Source organism: Megalopta genalis, chromosome 2, assembly GCF_051020955.1.
Source record: "Megalopta genalis isolate 19385.01 chromosome 2, iyMegGena1_principal, whole genome shotgun sequence".
Classification (NCBI taxonomy): domain Eukaryota; kingdom Metazoa; phylum Arthropoda; class Insecta; order Hymenoptera; family Halictidae; genus Megalopta; species Megalopta genalis.
This window is the reverse complement of record NC_135014.1, coordinates 32,231,965-32,245,277: the sequence shown is the minus strand read 5'-3', so window position 1 is coordinate 32,245,277 and position 13,313 is coordinate 32,231,965. Positions and strand designations below refer to the sequence as shown.

The 13,313-nt window shown below is 41.7% G+C and overlaps 1 protein-coding gene across 1 annotated transcript in view; it reads right to left on the bottom strand.

Annotated features, from left to right (window-relative positions):
- The window catches only part of E75 (ecdysone-induced protein 75), a 255,527-nt gene that overhangs the window by 241,173 nt on the left and 1,041 nt on the right, over nt 1-13,313 (bottom strand). The window lies entirely within an intron of this gene.

Here is a 13,313-nt window from a genome sequence, read left to right as displayed (position 1 = left end):
TCTCTATCCGGTGTCGTGGCCTCACATAGTCGAGTTCCGCTCGTTTAAATTGGGCCATGGAATCAAAAGCGGCGCTGCTGCAGCCGCAGCGGCGGCGGCAGCGGCAGCAGCAGCAGCAGCAGCAACAGCAGGGTCAAGGCAGTGCACTTCGCCGATGCACTTGAGGAGCATTGCTCTCGGTACCGTTCCGTCGCTTTCATTGAACGAACAATGCCGGCACGATTGACGCATTCAGACGGCCCGACGGCCGAAATTGGTCGGCCGTTTCAAGAAACAATAATTATACTCGCTAAACCGATGGATTTACGTCGCACTCAAAATATCCGGTGGCGACCGGAGCCCCGAATTCGCGTCACGTCATTTGCAAACGTCGCGAAAGAACGCCGTTGTGCGCACAAAAAGTCGGCTTCGTGAAACGTTGTTTCGCTGTTTCGATTAGAAATTGTTCTATGGTTCCGCATGTTTTCGCAAAATTACTTCGTCCAATTTTGTTACGCTATTGAAATATTTACTGCGTTAGGATTTATTTATTAATCTGGACTTTCATGGTAACGGCATTGATATGATTATTAATTTGAACAGAGTGATTATTAGTTCGAACAAATCGATTATTAATTTGAACGCAATGATCATTAACTCGAACAAAACGATTATTAATTTGAACACGACGATTATTAATTTGAACAAAGTGATTACTATGCACTTTGAACAAAATCGATTAATTCGAACACAATGATTATTAATTGGAACAAAGTAATTACTACATTGAACAAATCGATTAACTTGTGAACACAATGATTATTATTTTGAACAAAGCGATTGTTACCTCGAACAAATCGATTATTAATTCGAACAAAATGACTATTAATTCGATCAAATCGATCATTAATATTTTCGATATCTTTACTGATACATCAAAATAATTTTGCGACCGCATTATCATTCGTAATTTATCTGTCATTTATCTCCTACGCCATTCCTGACGCCGAGATGGCGCACAAATAACACATAATGAATCACTGATTGCAGATCAATTAAGACGCCGAGTCGTTTGCAATTATCTGCAACAATTCTGTCATCAAATTTATACAATGTACATCGTGCATGTACATATGTATTTATACGACGGTATATATATATATATATATATATATATATATATATTCGATCCGCGATAATGAGCGATAAGACAGGAAAATCGTTATCGGTAGCTGCTAAGGAATAGTAAGCGTCGCTTTCGCTCCAATTTTATCGGTAGAGCAGGTTCACGAAGCGACTTCTTACGAGAATTAAATGAATACGATAGATTAATTTAAATCACTGTCACATTTACGAAGGACATTATTTGAAACAGAAATCGAACAGAAACGAATATTCTTCGTCGCTGGTTGCAGTCGATCAATGATAAAACGAAACGGTATTTTTCATTAAACATGCCTTTGAAAGAATTCTTAGAGATTGACATTTAAGACGACTTTCCCTAATTAATTGCAACAGAACCAAGAGACTCCGTTTTATCGTATAACGATTCGAGAATGAATTTATTTTAGAGACGTGGAGATTAACAATAAATTCGTCCTCTCGGTCGATCTTGCAACTTTTATGGTTCGCGTGAAAGCAGCGTCCCTCCGGTGGAACCGCTTTCAATATTTCTAGACGCTCCGAGAGCTTCTTTCTCGATTATCAAAGTCGGAGGATGTCAGCCGGCGAACCGTAATTAAGATCAAATTAAGATTTAAAGAGCCGAGGGCGGGGGGCGGTCGCCGTCCAAAGGGATGAAAAATCTTTAATGTCGACGGATGCATATCCACCGACGGTTTCCCCCGGAGGAGAGCCCAGACAGACATGCGTCGACGAAGGAGAAGAAGAGATATTGGGGGAACGAGACGCGAAAAGAGGGAGACAGAGGAAAAGGGCAGACAATAATGGCGGAAGATGAAAGGGGGGTCCAAACGCTCGCACGTGAAGCTGCCTTCCGCCGAAAGTCGGCGCGTTCCGACTGTCTCGGCGGGCTTTTTAAAATCATTTACCAACCCTTCGTAATATCAGCCACCACACAACCGCGGATCTTTAAGTAAAAATTGTTATACGTCATTTTACAAAAAATAGAATTCAGGAAAATCTTTCTTCGTCAATGAAAAAAATCACTTACTGTAAAAAAGACGTAAAAATGCAACAACCTTGTCAATACATATGTTCTCTTGCATTTGAAAAATCTACCATAAATACATACGATCCGCAATTTAATTGTAAAACACCATTTAAACGATAATTTCAATATAGCTGCGATACAGTTTGTTTAGTAGTTAATTCAATCAATTTCTCAGCCTTCGATTTCGTTGGTATTCTGATCAAATAATTTATCAAATCGTGAAGATGCATGAAACTCCATAATTTACACGCCGAAAAACATTGAGTAATCTGAAACATTGAGTTAAACAACTTCGACAATGTTTACGATTCGTCGAACACGACGGATTTAACATTTTTTTCCCCAGTCTGGAACGCCCTGTAGATTATCGTGTGTGGGATAGCTATTTGACGAGCAAAAAGAAAATAACCGGCGGGGCGAAAGGGAGGAAAAGGGCAAGGGTGGAGAGTGTCTGGACGGTCGGCACGCTTCGCCATGACCCTGCCGGCCCATGTTACACGATGCACTAATTAATTGCCCTTTCCACGCAGTCTGGCTTAATGAAATCAGTTCCCCTAAACTCGTCACAAAATTGCGAGCAGTTCGAATTTTGTTTCAACAACCGTGTAATTCCATTCCTGACCGTTTCGCTTCAAATAAAATAATTCAAATAAATAATTAATACTTTACAACAACGAAGGATAAGATAAAACCGTGAATCGGTAGTGCGAAACAGGCCCAGACAGGGGGATGATAAGAGGGGAAAAAAAGTAGGAAATTAATGGACAACCGATACGAAAATTGCCTAGCGGAGGAAACAAAACGAAAACGATGTAGAAGGGATCGGAGGCTCCCAAGGGCGAACAGGTTTCTCCGATTCCGAGGCCCAAGATAAACACAGGGTCCCTAAAAATATTTGCTCTTCTTATCGGCTGGTGCAGCCGTACTCGGATCGCCCGGCCTCTCCGTGTCTAGAGCCCGAAAATCTAGGGGAAAAGATATTTTCGAAATTTGTAGTCGCGATAAGGAGACCCGTTGTTACCGCTTCCCACAGATTTTCCCTACCAACAACGGCAAATACCTCAATTTTCAGATATTCGTGGCTTCCACTTTCGAGAAGAATATTTGAACGAGCAGGTAGCATTTTGCAAAATTAACAACTTCAAGCGACAGAAACCAACGCAGACTTTTGAATCGTTCTGAATTTTTGTATTTTCCTTCGCGTCGATGAAAATGAATCAACGTGAAAAATTAGAATCTAATGCGACTACCTTGAAAATAAATCTTCCAGGGTGGCGGACAGATTTTTTAATTAAATTTAACCCGCTGCCGTTGACAATAAATATGTTAATATTTTGAACAAATCTTTTGCCATGAGAGTAATATTTTGTAAAATTGACAATCCCAAGTGCTAAAAACCGACGCAGATTTTTAAATCGCACTTCTCAATTTTTATATTTTCTTTCGGTCGATGAAAATACAATTTGAAAAATTGGAATCTTGAAAATAAATCTCCTAGAGCGGAGGACAGATTTTTTAATTAAATTTGACCGCTGCGATTGACAATAAATATGTTAATATTTCGAACAAATCTTTTGCTAAGAAAGTGACGTTTTGTAAAATTAACAAATCCAAGCGGTGAGAATCGACGCAGCTTTTTAAACAGCTGTCCTCAATTTTCTCCTTCGACCAATGAAAACAGAGCTTTCGAAAAATCGGGGACTAATGCGACCATTTCAGAAACAAATGTTTTAATGACAGTGCGGCGTTTCGTGAAGCAGCAGGGCGCGACGCAGCCGTGGGTTTCTTTAATGGTCGTAGATCGAGGGTAGATTTTGGAACGTAAACTTTGGGAACGATTGCACCGCGCGGTGCATACTGTGCATCGCGTACAGGCGACAGTGCTGCACGCACTTGACGCGCACGTGCTGCGTGCATGTGGTCGGAAATGCACGCACACGCACACGCACCTTGAGACGAGGACTGAAGGGTGTCTGCGCCCATGGCACACGATGCAGCGGCGTGCACCCTCTCTGAAATCGACCGACGCGACGCAACGGCGTGGCACGCAGCCACGTATCACGCTTTACAAAATTTATTTAGAACCCTCGAAGTATTCCAGAAATTGTTTAACCCGCACGAAGCGGAGGACACCAATGCCGGCAACCAATGGAAAATGTTTCGCGGATAGTTGATATCAGAATTTATGCAATGCAATTGAATTCGAACGTTCGATAGCCGTGGCTGCAAAAACAAATTGACGAACACTTTGCGCAAATTATATATTAATATTTTAATACACCGCGTTATCTTACGCTCGGTGCGAATGTTTTCTGAAGTGTTCGTTGCAACACCGTCTTAATCAGCCGCGGAGCTCGATTAATATTGTTTTCAAGCAAAAAATCAATATTTCGAGAACCGGAGATCAAAAGTTAAATACAATTATAATCTCTCGCCGGAATACTCCGTTCTCGACAAAGCTCTTAAATACCGAAGAGAGTCTTCGCTAGTTTCTACATTAAAAATAGCGTTGGATCTATTTAAACAATTCATTCGATTATTATCCGACAAAATTCTTTAACGATTTAAGTCAATTTCAGCAAATATTAACGGTCCGGGGTCGAGCTCGCGCAATTCGTTCGTTTCAAATTTGAAAATCCGCGAAACTGAATACGCGGGGAGAACAACGGAACGCCTTAAACTGCCTTTAAAATTTGCGTGACGCGATATTGAGAAAAGCAAAGCTCTTGATCCCGATTTTGGCGAGCGTTTTTTATGCAAACTCGCGGTTTCACGGGTTACATTGTGAAACCCGGATCAGGCGGAAGATTTACGAAGCCGGCCGAAACATTTTAAACCTAGTAAAATTGCAACAGGGCTCGCGCTGCATAATCGCGAATGCCATAAATGCCGAACGGTGACATAAGTTGTATTTTTGGCGGATCCTGTATCGCGACAACGACGACTATCGGAACGAAGGGGCCAACGGGACGGAGTGCCGACGCGACGAGACGCGACGCGACGCGACGCACTTCCGAGCTGGAATACGTCAACAGACCTTGGCCTCCAGCGAGCATAAGCCGATAACGCAGAGGCCTCGATAAGACGGGGCCTATTTTAAAATACCGATTTGGCCCACTCGACTCCGACAACAGTCGCCGCGACCTCCGTTTTCTTCGGCGCGCTCGAATTCTCGGCGATTATTCAACGCCGGATGCACTTCTACACCATTGTTAACCAAATCAACGCTAGCTTTACGGGACAATATAACGAGCTACTCGTTTTATAATTTACGATTATTCAAATTGCAAAGATACATTTCATGAACTATTTATTCAATATATAATATATAATAATATATATATTCAATATATAATATATATAATATATAAAATATATTTGTTTCGATTTTTAACGAGTCTTATTATAATATGAAGCAAACGAATATATTGAATAAACGAATATTAAATATTTATTCAATATATTCGTTTGCTTCATATTATAATAAGACTCGTTAAAAATCGAAACAAATATATTTTATATATTATATATATATTATATATTGAATATATATATTATTATATATTATATATTGAATAAATAGTTCATGAAATGTATCTTTGCAATCTGAATAATCGTAAATTGTATGTATATATATATATAATATAATATATACATAATATAATATAATAATATTTTATAATATATATATAATAATATATATAATAATATAAAACTTTTGCTTTTAGTGCTGCGTAAATCTATTATTAATTGCTCAAAGAACCGAGATGTGTTGTAGAACTTCGAACGAGTTCCCTGTATCAAGAGAGAATTAATTATTCTGCAAAGTGACGATGTACAATGCCCATTGTCTGAACGATCGTTCCGAAATGAAATGCACATTTAAACGATTTAGTCTTCTCGCACGAAATTCGAAGGTTTATAGAGAATCGTCGATGGAAAAGTTAGATTTCTTTGGCAGAATTTATGAAACGTGTAAGCATTAATTGGCCGTTGCACCGCGAACGAATTTCACATCGATTTTAGATTCGCCACAGAACGAGGGAAGAAATAGAAATGTTTTAAAACGTTTGCCGAAACCTCGTATCGGATATCTTTTTTCTTTTTTTTTTTCTTATTTGTTCGGTGTTCGTAAAACGCTGTAAGAAAATGAGAATTTATGCAGACGTCTCGGAAATGAATACGGAATTTGACAGAGAGAACGGCGTATCCTTCGTGGATGCACATAATAAAAATTCACTCGGGCAGTGTTGTTTTTAAGAATACGGCCTCCGTGGCGCAGACGACTCGCCGGGATTTTATTGTGAAACGGTATCAAGCAAAAATGACGGTGGAATGTGGTAAATATTCAAATGAACGTTTCCAAAACAGGAGCTCTCCGGAACGAGACGATTTGGTGCGTTCTAGAATTCAAGTTTGAAAAGGACGCAGCAAATATCAAAAACCGAATTTATCATTTTCGTCGAAATAATATTGATTCGATACGAATGCTCGATAAAATAAAAGGATCAAATGATAATATTGTCTCGAAGTAAAGACAGAAGTTCTTTCCATTGCTCGATAATTAAATGATCCTGATATTCGACAATTAAATGACACTCTACAATGAAATGGTCTCGATATTTGACAATGAAATGATCTTGATATTTAGCAATAAAATTACTTCGATATTTAGCGATACAACGATCTTAATATTTAACAATAAAATGATCTCGATATTTAGCAAAGAAACGATCTCGATATTTAGCAGAGAAATGATCTCGATATTTAGCAATAAAATTATTTCGATATTTTTGGCGATAAAACGATCTTAATATTTAACAATAAAATGATCTCGATATTTAGCAAAGAAACGATCTCGATATTTAGCAGAGAAATGATCTCGATATTTAGCAATAAAATTACTTCGATATTTAGCGATAAAACGATCTTAATATTTAACAATAAAATGATCTCGATATTTAGCAAAGAAACGATCTCGATATTTAGCAATAAAATGATCTCGATATTTAGCAAAGAAACGATCTCGATATTTAACAACGAAATGATCTCGATATTTAGCAATAAAATGAACCCAATATTTAACAAAGAAATGATCTCGATATTAAACAATAAAATGAACCCAATATTTAGCAATTAAATGATCTTCATACTCAACAATACAATAATCCTGGTACTCAGCAATAAAATGATGCTGATACTAAACAACGAAGTGATCCTGACAGTTAAGAATAAAAATTGCTTTTCAATCCGACCTAGCTGCTATTAATAATGTGGGCGCCACCTCGTGAAATGTATCAGCGGGTTTTCGGGCGGCGCTTTCCGGAATTTCTCATGGCCAAGGCCAAGCCTCGCGTCATCTCCTCCAATTTATATTTAGAGCCGGGAGATTGACTCTCTTTTTTCCCAGGGCACAACATCAACGTAGATCGTAGGTACCCGCTGTCGTTCCCAACCGCGTCCTCCGATTTTTCTCCGAACGAACTGCGCGATACAGAGTGACCGTGTGTCTCACCGATGCGGACGCTGGAAAAATCAGGCCGTTTCTCCATTTTCCTCCATTTACATCCTTCCCGTTCCCATATTTGAAATTCATCGTTAAACCGCAGTTAGCAAAATTGTTCGTTCGTTTTACAATCGCTGAACATCATCGCACAATAGTGACATCACGTGCGAAGTAGAATGAGCGTTCAAGATGCGGACACGTTTCGACATTTTATTAGACTTTATGCATTTATGGTATTTACACACGTTTAAAATACAAGGAAACATCCGTTACTAGACTGCGAATCTGATTTCTGTCAGAAACGTGCAACGTGGAACAGCGTAAAAATTAAAAACATTTAACACACTATTTTCGACCTACTAAAATTCTGATAGAAAGAACGCAATTAAGTTACTTCTATGTTCTGCAAAAAATGCAATTTTTATTTTGCAGAAATATCCGCAATTCGATTCATTACAATTGCTATTATTACCACCAGAGAATTAATTTGTTATATGGTTAATTCAATTTCTTTCTTATCCTTTATTAGTTAGTTTTAATAAGTTTTATAAAATAGTGAGAAATGTAATTTGTTGAATCTTCTGCTAACATGATGCCAAAATTGTCTGCAAATAGGTTCATCGAAAAGGCTGCGATGTAATTCAAGCGCGAACGTATCACGAACCGAAAGAAAACGGGTTTTCCCGAATTTCGTGGCTCCGAGCCCAACACGCCATCCCGAACTCCGGACCCTCGGCTATCACAAAGCCCGGTCTCGTTATCACTTACGTCATCGTGACCGAGGTAACGCGTCTCCCGTTCAATGCCATCGAGACAAACGTTACCATTTTCACAACTGAGTGATCGGTCGCCATTTATCAGCGCTCCAATCGACAACCTGTCGTGTACCTGCAACACGCTCTTGAAAGCCGTAAACGTGGCGGGATTTTTAAATCGCGATCCGATGACAAGTTCACGGCCGGTATCGTTCCGAGATCTATCGAGATGCTTCGTTTTCCCCGTCTTTGTAAGATAATGCGATAACTAAACAAACTAGGTAATACAATAAATAGAAAATGGATAATACGATAAATAGAAAATGAGAGAAAATGTAACGTTTTAAAAGAAACTAATGCGGACACTATAAATCGAAAGCATTCGACAATGTCGGAGAAATTTGCAGGTTCGCATTTTAAACGTTACTTCCAGAACTTTTATTTTCATTGAAATTAAATCGCAGAATATATATATGTCCATATTTTTGTTTCATTTCAGAAATTGAAATTGATTCGTTGAAAATGAAACAAAAATATGGACAACATGAAACGATATTTGTCGGTGATTAAGTGCAGTGCCGGTGAAAAATCTACGTTAATTAATAATTAATAATCGGCTGTCAAGGGAGACGGTGTAAGCGACGTAATTTTCAGCGAACTGCAGAGAAGCGATGACAAAAGCCGAATGTTATCGCGAACCGACGCGAAGCTGTTTATCTGTGCTCGAGAAACACCGTCCGCCTTTTTCGAAATATCAATATGAAAGGCATCGGCGCGGCGGTTCCACCCGGGATTTAAATAGCGAACCGTGTCGGCATTGTGGAGGTTGACGCGTCTACTGGGAGCAACCTTCGACAGCCAGATGCAAGTTAAATAATCAACGCTGTCGCGTCTAATGTCAAGGTCGTTGTTCCGGCGATCACGCGATCGATAAACAATCGCGGTTTACGCTTTCCGATGTAAGTCGCATTCGACCGTAGCGCTCGCTGATAACGCGGCCGAAACTGGATCACCATTTGGATCTCGGAATTGTGCGAGAACAGTAATGTCTCCATTACTGACGCTCAGGTTGCGTACAGAGATGGACAATTTGGGAGGAGGAGATACGATTATTCGAATCTTGCGACTCGTTTTTATAGTTGTTGACAATCGATAACCAGAAGAAACGAGCAACAAGGCTCGAACAATCGTATCTTCTCTTCCAAACTTGTCCATTTTCGTGGACAATCTGAGCGTCAATTAGAGAGACATTACTGTAACGTGGGATCGAGAAGAGATCTTCAGCCGACGAAACGGGATTTATATACAGTATGTCCCAAAACAGTCTTGCAATCCGAAAGTGGCGGGTTCCTCAGGTCGTTTGAAGCAACTTTTTCCTTTACAAAAATGTTCTCCGAGGCACCGTTAACGAGTTATTAACGAAAAACAGTGACCAATGAGAGGCGAGCTCGGCTGGCGCGAGGCGACCGAGCCAATGAGCGGAACTGGGCTTCGTGCGCTGGTTGGCTGGGCCGCCTCGCGTCAGCCGTACTCGATTCTTATTGGTCACTGTTTTTCGTTAATAACTCGTTAACGGTGCCTCGGAGAAAATTTTTGTAAAGGAAGAAGCTGCTTCAAATGATCCGAGGAACCCGTCATTTCCGGATTGCGAGACGTTTTTGGGACACCCCGTAGAACGGGGAGAGAAACGAAGCTGGGGAACGCGGCGGGGCTCGTTTATAACCGGCTGCAAGTATTTTTCACGGTTCACGCGAGAAACAAAATCGTTCTACTTATCCGACCACGTTGATGAACAATGGCAGTCGGTATTTAACTGCTGCACATACGCGAGTCCCGAAGATAACGTTTCATTCAAGGCAACGTGGCAATCGATATTCGAATGGCAGAGCGTCATTCGAAATCAGACAAATGTGTCCGAGAGCGCGCATATCTGATTAACAATATTGTTGAAAGCGATAAGAAGCTGCGAGAGTTTTCAACGTTCTCGAACGTTGCACGGTCTTATCTTTTCCGAACAATCGAACAAAAATCGCAGGAAAAAAGAGTGTAGCCAATTTCGAAGAATTATTAGGTCAGTGGGAGAATGATGTTCGCTCCGCGGATGTACGAGCAAATCAATTTATTACGGTGTTGCTGCTTTACGTAATCGATCGTACGGTCCAAGAGGATCATGAGGAACAATGGGCGTTGCGTAATTGATTAAATAAAACAGTAACGCTATTATATATCGAGTAAAATGTGCGCTCGCGAAGCAAACGCCGCGCTCTCGTCGGCGTTCGGCTACGAAGAAAAACCAGAACTGGGAACTGTATCGTTTCTACAGGATTTAATCGCGAATAAAATTCGCGGTTCGGTTCGCCGCGCCGAAATTATGCTGGCTTTACGAAAGCGCGTCGCGGTATCGATACAAGCGTACAGCAAAATTGTTATCGAAACGGTAGAACGAACTATCGCGGAAAAAGAATGTTAGCAACGGTGTGGACACGCGACGGAACATGCTTCGCGAAAAGCGGCGCGACTGAAAACAAGAATGTGATCGGACAATTTTGTTGTTCTTCCGACGTCTTTTCGAATCGATTAAACCAGCGCGGAATCGTCCGGCTCGATATGCAAATTGTTTCGCCGGCGCGGCCGACGAGACCTCTCCGCTCATCGGCGACGGATCGATTATCGATTATCAGGGTACACGGGTATTAGCTTTCAGAGGACGAAGCCCCGTAAATCGCGCGCCTCGATTCCTCGCGAGTATGCGGCCATTAATCGATTCCATCGATCTGCTCACTTTCGATTTTAAATCCGCGGAACTGGAAACATCAATCGCGTCACTTTCAGTTTTTCGCGTTGCGAGCGCGATTTTTCCAAAAATACCGCGCGTTGCGCAACTTTGATTTCAACGCGAAATAGCGGGCCACGTGATCTGTAATAATTGGACCGCGGATCTCACGGCTAACCGAGTTGGCATAATTCAAAACAGCGAAAATATTGAAAGAAACCGAGACGTATTAATTTGAACTTCGTGACGTTATCAACCAGAGAAAGAAGCCTGTGCCTGATTCCTGTCTTCTGCAATTATTATTTTGCATAAAGATCCGCCCACCTTCTAGTAATAATTACGTTTCAATTAGTTTTCGAATACTTATAACGAAACTGCGGAAACACAAGCTCTCGTGCGTGGGCGTATTCGCAAGTGGCACCGAAGTAAAATAAACAGCCGCCTCGAACGTCGTCGAACTTGCGACTTTCGCACCACCACCGTTCAAAATTCGGAAATAGAAGCGTCCAATCCGTCCAATCCCGGCGAGGCTTAGCTCCGGACCGTAGGAAGAATAAAAAAAGAAAAAAGAATTGGCAGAAAGTACGAGCTGAAATGTTTTCAGGCATGACAAAGGGGTCACGCTTCCGTCCCATCGCGAAAGAAATGCCGCATCCGCACGAGGTCGTGTAATTTGCTCGTCCTTTGTTTACTTTCGCGGCGACCACCGTGCTCCGCCGATGTGTTCGGAGCGAAAGTACACCGGATAGTAAGCTCCCGCAAGAGCAAGAGCTTTTACTTTTGTTGAAGACTCGAAAAGCTTATTTTTAGGCGCGAAACCAAGATCGAGCGCGGTTGGTTCGCGCGCGCGCGCGCACGCTCTCTCTCTTTCTCTCTCGCACTCTTATTTTTGCTCTCCTTCTTTTTCTCCCGTCTACACCTTCAGTCTTCGTTACACAAACGTCCGGCTGTCACGAAGAGCGCAGACGATAACGCTTAGCGGGGCTTATCGTTAATGAAACGTACAGACGTAAACACTAAGCATAGTGCACCGGTCAGAATGTAAAGTATTTCTGCGAAGTCCGATCAGGGACGACCTGTCCACACCGAATTCTGCGACCTTCCGACCGTTCGGTGTTCCCGAAATTTCCTACGGAAAGGCAGCGAACGAGCTCGGGAATTTTTGCAACTTCGTTTATCGGCGCGGCTCGGTGATTAATTGAAAATAGAACTGGCGCCCTCGAGATTATCGAACCGTTTGGAAATTTGTTAAAGTTGTTGGAGATTCAGTGCTTCGCTGCAAATTTTGGGGAAGATAGAGTGTAGTTCATTGTCTAATTTCTTGAATATACCTGTACAGATGCGAATGTTGTGTAGGAGTCGATGTGACGGAACGCGAAAAGAAAAGTGATCGCTCGAAAAGACGAGAATAATGTATTCGTCTGGCTAAAACGACGACGGTCCCCGGAGACGGACTAATGAAATTCCGTGAGAAATTCCGGAGCTTTCGACGATCGAGCCAATTGTCGCTCAGCGCTTGTTTAAACGACACGAGAGAAGTTTGCGGTCAATGTCGTATACGATTTTCCCTCGATATCACTCACGGCGCATGTTTAATATGGCCGCCATTGAACCCGAGCCATCCGAACATTCGGTAGTACGCGCATCCCACCGATTTACATGCGCTCCGTGTATAAACTCCAATTTCCAGTGTCCGCTCGGGATCCATTCGAAAATGGGAAGTTCCGTCGAAAAACTAACTTAACATAACCGGAAAGCGTGGCTCGCCCGTTCCAGCAAGTTTTTTGTCAACCGCATTTAGAGAAATTTACAAGGTCTATCCCGAAGCGTCGACGAAAAAAAGGAGCGCGCGCCGTGTTCGGCGCACCAAAGTTCAAAGTTCATTCGTCGATGTCCGAAAAAGCGTCGAATTTTGAAACGTCACGCCGTTTCGCGGACCGTTCCATCCAGCGACACGTTGCAAGTATGTGCAAAAAACCGATGCCCGATAAAGTGCGTCGTTATCGCGGCAATTGTTTCTAAAAGCGAGCCATCCGAATTATCGATCTTCACAGATTAGTGAAAAGTTGTTTCGATTGCGCCCAACGAAAGGCCAAAATCCTCGAATTATCATTTGGCCCAGTTGGC